Raw genomic sequence first — 8322 nt, 5'->3', positions numbered from 1 at the left:
AGAGAGAGAGAGAGAGAGAGAGAGAGAGAGAGAGAGAGAGAGAAACAAAGAGGGGAAAGGAAAGAAGTGGGGAGAAGGGTGAGACACAAGCTGCCTCTTGGAGAGATAGATGGAAAGAAAGGGAGTCAAGCTGGAAGCTGAAAGTCAGGTTGCCTTGACAAAGAAAGTCTCTTTGTCTTTAAGGACATGGCTTGTCTCTTAAAGGGACAGAACAGACTGTTACAATCACTTTTCACATAAATTTTATGATTCCTTCATTAAGATGACAATAAGGATTGGAGAATGGGGCCAGTTTTTGAAATATATTTTAACAGCTTTTGCACACAACTATTTTATTCTGATGGTCATGAACATATTGGTAATGAACATATTCTATATGCTTTTCCTACATATCATCTTCAGGGCCTAGGCAGATGGTCCAGTCATTAAAGTGTTTGCCACATAAGTGTGAGGATGTGAATTCAATCCTTTAGAACTGACATAAGACAGCTAGGTCTGGTGACATGAAGTTATAACTCAGTTCCAGGAGGGTAGAGACCAACACATCCTTCAGTCCTGCTGGTCAGCTATCTTAGCTTAATCTGTGAGCTTCAGGTTCAATGTGAGAACCTGTCTTAAAGAACAAAATAGTAATTAAGGAAGTTAATGTCTCCACCATCACCTACAAAGGACAATGACATCTTTCTTCTGAGGTCATATTGAACAGAGGTCCAGGACTGACCAACCTATGCTTGGTACTTTATAATTTCTCTTTTCTTTCTCCTCTTTTTTTTTTCTTTTCTTTTGTTCTTTACTGATTACAGATAATAGGCAAGACCTGGCTGGGGCTTCCTGATGACCATTTGAGGATAGATCATCAAAGAGGATTTGAAGATTTTATGTGGTTTATGAATGACAGGGTATGCTACTGAACAGATGTGTTTTAAGCTGCTAGGCTTTGCCTTAGGTCAAGAGAATGAGGAAGAGATGGATGAGGACCAAAACCAGGTGATTTCATTAGTTAAGAAAGACACTGATCAAAGATTGCCTTCAGCTTGGACAGAAAAGATGGTGTCAGGTTACTTTTAGCTACCTCCTGTACTATAAAACTTTGGGAGATAAGCTCTTATGTTCTTGTTTTGTACCTCAAACTTGTGCTGATGTCTGAGGAAATGATTACTTGTGTAACAAGACTTTCTTGTCAGACTTTTTTTTTGCGGGACTGCAAGCTTCCAATAATGATGTGGAGACTTATTATTAATTATGTGATCTCAGCCTTTCTCAGGCTTGTTCCCAACTAGCTCTTATAACTAACCCATATCTATTAATGGTCATTCAGTCATGTAATTTTTTTTTACCCCTTCTCTAGTCTGTCTGTCAAACTCACTCAGTGCCTCACTGGCATCCCCTCTTTTCTTACTCCTAGCATTCCTCTCTCCCCAGAAATCCTACCTGTCCTCTCCTGTCTAGCTATTGGTTGTTCAGCTTTTTATTAAATTAATCAGATGTCTTAGGCAGGTGAGGCAAAACATGGACATATTTTCATGTATTATAAATGAATATCCTGTAACATACCTGGGCATCATAAAATCTGGGTGACATTTATTTCCAACTACATTGGCAGGTTAGTATCCAAAATACCTGAATTCAAAACCCCTCTGACTGCATATCTATTAACTCACACTTTTATAGTATGCATAATATATTTAATATGTTATATTACTATATTGATTATGTTATTGGTATACTTTCTATAATATATTAAATTTATAGTATTTTTTAAACATTTATTTTAACTGATTTATTTTATGTGCATTAGTATGAGGGTGTCAGATACCCTGGTTGTGGAGTTACAGAGAGTTGTGAGCTGCCATGAAGGTGCTGGGAATTGAACCTTGGGTTCTCTGAAAGAGCAGCCAATATTGTTAATCACTGAGTCATCTCTCCAACCTCTAAATTTTTAGTATTTTCGTTTTGTTTTGTTTTGTTTTGTTACTTAGCCTTGGCTGGCCTGGAGCTCCTCTGTAGACCAAGCTAGCCTCGGACTCATTGAAATCCACCTGATGCTTCCCTCATTCTGGGATCAGATTCACACACTATTGTAGCCATCACACAAATATTTTATTCAAGTTTCTAAAACAATTTCTGAGATGTTTATAATTTTCCTTGGCATATGTTCTGATAAAAACAATGCTAATTCTGTTTTTTCTTGAGGATGATGATATTCCATTGCTACAATTCTGAAGCACCTACATTCTAAATCCAAATGCCTCAAGGCTACGGTTACAGCTCTGGAGCAACCTGATATTCTCTTCTGACCTCAGCAGGCACCTGCACACATAGGCACAGTCCCACAGACAGGCACACCCACATAAATACATATAATTCAATATAATACAAATAAATCTTAGACAAACTCCAACTCTGCTTTATCAACTGTCTAGTCCTGAAAGTCCCTTTGGCATCAAAGCTATGAACCTTGGTTTGGCCTGAGCCAAAGTTCCCTCAAAATCTAGAGCAATGATTCTCAACCTGGGGGTTGTAACCTTTTTGAGAGGACAGGGTTGAATGGGCATTTCATAGGGGTCAAGTATTAGATATCCTGCATATCAATTTATTTATTGTTCTGATTCAGAACAATAGCAAATATCAAAATTACAGTAACAATGAAATAATTTTATGGTTGGGGGTCACCACAGCATGAGGAACTCTATTAAAGAGGTGCAGCAGTAAGAAAGTTGAGAACCACTGATCTAGAGGCATTTCTTAGACTGGAGAATGGCAGTGGGATGTGTCCTTCCTGTGCTCACACCACTAATCAAACATTTCCATGTTGGAACCTGATGTATGAGACAGCCCGAATAACTTATAATTGGCTCCAGAATAAACGACCTCTTATTCCTGGAGAGGAGGGAAATGTGCTCACTGACTATGGACAGACAGTGTGGCCTCCAGCTCTCCAGATTCTGTCTTCTGGATCCTTAGCATACACAACCCTCTGGCATGGCCCTGGCACCTCTTCTTCAGTTCAGTGATGTCTCCAATACTCAAAGTTGTAGCAACATTTGGCTCACCTATCCAGAGGATCATTGCCTTTTGTGTGGCATTCAAAGCAGTAAAGTGTTGTTAAATGCGAAGGATGCCTGTGCTGATAGGATAGATACACAGGCAGAGGGCAGAGTGGAACCGCCCTATAAGCAAGGCCCCAGAAGGAAAAAAAAAAAAAAAAACAAAAAACTGTTTCTTCCTCAAAGCGTTTTAAGTTTCTGTCTTGTAGCTGAGCATCAACGTCGTGGCCCCAAGATGAGTGCTCCAGAGCCTGCAGAGGCTTTAGTCAGATTGCTCAGTAGCACAGACAGCCCGCCAAAGGACGAAATGGGTATGTTTTTAATGCATATTTTAACCAAACTACAAGAGCAGAGAGGTGCTTGCCAGGGACGGGACAGAAGGGGCACAGAGGGCAGAGAAGCTGAACCTCATATCTGTGAGCTAGTCACAGTGCGTTTCTGCAGAACCAGAGAATGCAGGCAGGAGTTTTAGTTAAGCGAAGAAGTTATTACATTAGTTATTCTATTCTTAAATAGGTCTTGCACAAGAAAAATGAACAGTGAACTACCATACAAAAGCCGGAGGCATGGCTTATTTGTATGTGTGTTTCGGGGGGGGGGGTAGTTCTCCCTTTTTTCTTAGCTTGCTAGCCCACTCTTTTCCCATGGATCTGGTAAATTACACTCTGGTGAATCACAGCAAGTCCCTGTGGACCATGCTTGCTCTACAACTCCCACAGCAAAGGCAAATTCAAGCAACAGCTTTGCAATGTGCACAGTGACAGGAGTTGCCTTGGAAGCTGGGGCTTTTGTTTTACAGGTCCACTGTAATGGGGAAAAAAAATGAAAGGAGGTATTGGGTCTAGGCTGACTACACCCGGGACCAAATCCTTTGCATTTTGAGCTCCTAGTAAATTATGAAAAGAATATAATGGATTTTCTACTTCAGTCTTCAGGAAGGAAGCAAAATTGTGTTTCTTGCGTTTTGAAAATGTCTATGCTTCATCATCATCATCATCATCATCATCATTATTATTATTATTATTTTGATTTTTCTAGACAGGGTTTCTCTGCAGCTTTTGGAATCTGTCCAGGAACTAGCTCTTGTAGACCAGGCTGGCCTCGAACTCACAGAGATCTGCCTGCCTCTGCCTCCTAGTGCTGGGATTAGAGGCGTGCATCACCACCACCTGGCATGTTATCTTCTTTTTTCCTTCTTCCCTGTCCCTTCACCTTAACTTTTTTCATTTAGCACAAGTACTGGATTTTAGGAACAGAAGACATAAATACAAAAAAACCAAATCCAAAAAAACCAAAAAAAAAAAAAAAAAAAAAAAAAAAAATTGGGATTTTGAGAAAGCAAGACTGATATTAAACAAAATACAAAATTCATAACAAATATTATTGCTTATCACTTAAACCAAGTATTTTCCTGAGATATACTATTATTACAGTTATGAACTATTGATGCTGCTGCTTATTGCTGATTGACTAATTCTTTGAGACAGGCTCATACTGTATTCCAAGGTGACCTATAACTCCTGCTCCCTTTGCCCAGAAGAGCTGATCTTTGAAACCAAATACTTACCCAGTGGGAACATTCCTGTTGCTAATTGGAGCTCCTGTCCACTGAGGCATTCTACAACTGCACTCTTCTGAAACCATAGCTGGTTCTGTGAGTGAAGTAGGGTTTTTGTTTTGTTGCTTGGTTTTTTTGTTTGTTTGTTTTTCCATTTGGTTAGGTTAGGTTTGGTTTGGTTTGGTTTTTTGAGACAGGGTTTCTTTGTGTAGCCCTGGCTGTCCAGGAAATCACTCTGTATTTCAGGCTGGCCTTAACCTTAGAGATCCACCTGCCTGCCTCTGCCTCCCGAGTACTGAGATAAAAGGCTTGAGTCACCATCACCTGGTGTACATTTATTTCTGAGTTTTGAAAACATATACTCATAATGTCTCCGTAACAGTGAAATACAAATCTGTAACTCCACCCAAATTCCTCTGAGGCCCATTGAAGATTCTTCCCAGTCACTTCTTTCCTCTGACCTGATATTTCCTATACAGAAACTGTTCCCATAAATCCTACAGTCTGGTAGTCATCTATATGTGATAGTTGAGTGTCAAGTACAAACGGTTGATCTTAAATTTATGTTCTAAGCACCATGGATCCATAAACAGTTCTGGATTCAGAACTTTGAAAGCAGCTCAAAGTACAATGTCTGCTTTTATTTTGCAGAAGGTTAAGAAAAGCCAACAGCAAAACTGGTGGATTAGATTAGCTCAAGCAGAAAAAAAAAATTTAGTGATGAATGGAGCTATCAAAAAAAGAAATGGAAGAAAAGAAACAACAACAAAAACCCCACATAGTTCTGTGATCAGAGCTGCATGACAGACAACTTATTTGTTGCTCCCTGCTCTAGAGCTGTGGAGGATCTAAGCCTAATGAAAGATTGAGACACATACTATAGCAGGTTGGAAGGCAGGCAAGAAACAGAATATGCCATGCAGAGAGAGCGTGGGTATGGAGAGTTTATTTAGAAGTTGGGAGGGTATGCAGAGAAAAAGAGAGGGCGATGAGGGGGAGAGAAGCTTGTTTCTTAAAGGGCCAGGGTTCATCCTGCTAGGTATAGCAGGTCAGCATAATCATAATCCTAACACCTAAGGAACACATGGTCACAGTGTAAGGCATGGACAGGCACAAGCACATGCTCCAAGTTTAGAATGCTTCATCCACAGTGCTCAGTAATATTGATTTATATTTTCAAAGTTGGAAGATGTTTGGCTGCTGCAAGATGGGAATTTTTTTTAAATATTTATTTATTTATTATGCATACAATATTCTGTCTGTGTGTACGTCTGCAGGCCAGAAGAGGGCACCAGACCTCATTACAGATGGTTGTGAGCCACCATGTGGTTGCCGGGAATTGAACTCAGGACCTCTGGAAGAGCAGTCAATGTTCTTAACCACTGAGCCATCTCTCCAGCCCGCAAGATGTGAATTTTAAAAACAAATTATATTTATAAGACTCTCCAGTATTACTGTCAATATTCACATGCAGATTTTAATTTATAATGGAAACCTGGGTTTTCATTTCTCTTGGGAAAATCTGTGGATAGCAGAACCAGGGCATATAGTAAATGTATTCTCATTTATCAAACTGATAATCTGTTTCAAATTGTCTTTTCTCAAACTTTGTAACACCAAGCATATTTAATGCATGATCCTAATTGACCAGTATTCAGGGATTTGGCTTATTTTTCTTCTTTCTCTCTCTCTCTTTTAAAACTATTAGTTCTTGCAATTCTCAGGATATAACACCTTTTTCATCTATGTCTTGCTAAAAATTTGTTTTTGAATTCTATTTACAGGATTTATAACAGAGAGTTCCTTAATTAGGCAAAAATCAAATTGTTCCATTTTCTATAATGTAGATAAGAATTTTGCTATTATACCTGAGACATTTTTATTCAACAGTAGTTCACAGAGGTTCTTTTTTTCTCTTTTCCTTGGATAGTTTTATAGTTCTAGGCTTCATGCTTGAGTAGTATTTTATAGGAGGTAGGACAAGTGAACTTTAAGCATGTGGATACAGATTGTCTCAGATTAGGAGGAAGGAAGGAGCATGAAGTAGAAGGGAGTAGAGCAGTGTGCAGTGAGCACAAAGATCAGTCTCCTGGGAGGATGACATGGAGCAATATTATCTCCCTAAATATGTCAAACCCAGTTTAATATGCCTGGCCCACATGATTGACTTGTTTCTTGTTTTACTATTATTATTTTCTGTTCTTTTGGTTTAGATGTCCATACCTTGTCAAAACCATACTTATATCTTTGTTTCTGTCACTCTGTGATTGGGTGGTGTTGTTTCAACAAATTTAGCCTCCTTTTTTGTTTTCTGTTGTTTTGTTTCCAAATTGTTCAGCTAGACTAATTCTTTTGAATTTTAAAGTGATTTGAAAGTTATCTTGTACTGGAGAGACAGCATATGGTATAGTGATACTTTACTTATGTTTTATAAATAAAACTTGCCTTAAGTCCAGAAGGTCAAACTAAGCCACTTGGAGGCCAGGCAGTGGTGTCACACATCTTTAATCCCAGGATTTGGAGGCAGTGCCTCCAAATGGATCTCTGTGAGACTATCCTGATTCATGCAGAAACAGATCCAGGTGGTGGTGGCTCACACCTTTAATTTAAACACTAGAGAGAAATGCTTCAGTGTTGAGACAGGAACTCGTTCCTTTTTATCTGAGGATTTCTTAGAGGTAAGAATTCTCTAGTGGCTTGACTGTTTTACTTTTCTGATCTTCAGGTTAAAACCCAATATCTGTCTCTGCTTTTTTCTTAACTGTGCTACAATATGGTTAAAAGCACTAGCTGCTCTTGCAGAGGACCCAGGTTTAGTTCCTACAACTCTCACGGCCATTCACAAATATCTGTAACTCCAGTTCCAAGAAATTCAGTCTCCTTGTCGATCATGCATGCCCACCCATCTTGCACAGACATATGAGGAGTATTTGTTTGTCCCTCCGGCTCCCAAATAATGAAATAGAAACTTCTTATTACTTCTGAAAGGTTGGCCTTAGCTTAGGCTTGTTTATAACTAGCTCTTAGAATTTTAATTTACCCATTTCAATTAACGGATATTTTGCCTTGAAGCTTTTTAGCTTCCTTTTGTTCTGTATGTCCATCTCTCTCGGTGTCTCATTGGTATCTTGATTTTTGTCTCATCATTTCTCTACATTTAAATCCTGTCTATCTCTCCTAAATAGCTATTGGCATTCAGCTCTTTATTAAACCTATCAGATGGTGCCTTGGCAGAGACATGTCTTCACAGTGTACAATTATTCTGCAACATAGATTTATATGTAGGCATAGCTACTATAAGCATAAAATAAAGGATAAAATTTAGAACAATGAAAGACCTTACTTTTTTTAATTTTTTTATTTGTTTGTTTTTATTTAAAAATTTCCACCTCCTCCCATTTCCCTCCCCCTCCCCCCATCCCTCTTCTCGTTCCTCTCCAGTCCAAAGAGCAGCCAGGGTTCCCTGCCCTGTGGGAAGTCCAAGGTCCTCCCCACTCCATCCAGGTCTAGGAAGGTGAGCATCTAAATAGACTAGGCTCCCACAAAGCCAGTACATGCAGTAGGATCAAAACCCAGTGCCGCCGAGCGGTGGTGGTGCACGCCTTTAATCCCAGCACTCGGGAGGCAGAAGCAGGTGGATCTCTGTGAGTTCGAGACCAGCCTGGTCTACAGAGCTAGTTCCAGGACAGGCTCCAAAGCCACAGAGAAACCCTGTCT

The 8322-nt window shown here is 39.5% G+C and overlaps 1 pseudogene; it reads left to right on the top strand.

Annotated features, from left to right (window-relative positions):
• Nucleotides 1-3282: 3282 nt before the first annotated feature.
• The window catches only part of LOC101985500, a 10206-nt pseudogene continuing 5166 nt past the window's right edge, over nt 3283-8322 (top strand).

Source organism: Microtus ochrogaster, unplaced genomic scaffold (assembly GCF_000317375.1).
Source record: "Microtus ochrogaster isolate Prairie Vole_2 unplaced genomic scaffold, MicOch1.0 UNK46, whole genome shotgun sequence".
In the NCBI taxonomy this organism is placed as follows: Eukaryota; Metazoa; Chordata; class Mammalia; order Rodentia; family Cricetidae; genus Microtus; species Microtus ochrogaster.
This window is presented reverse-complemented; position numbering and strand designations above follow the sequence as displayed.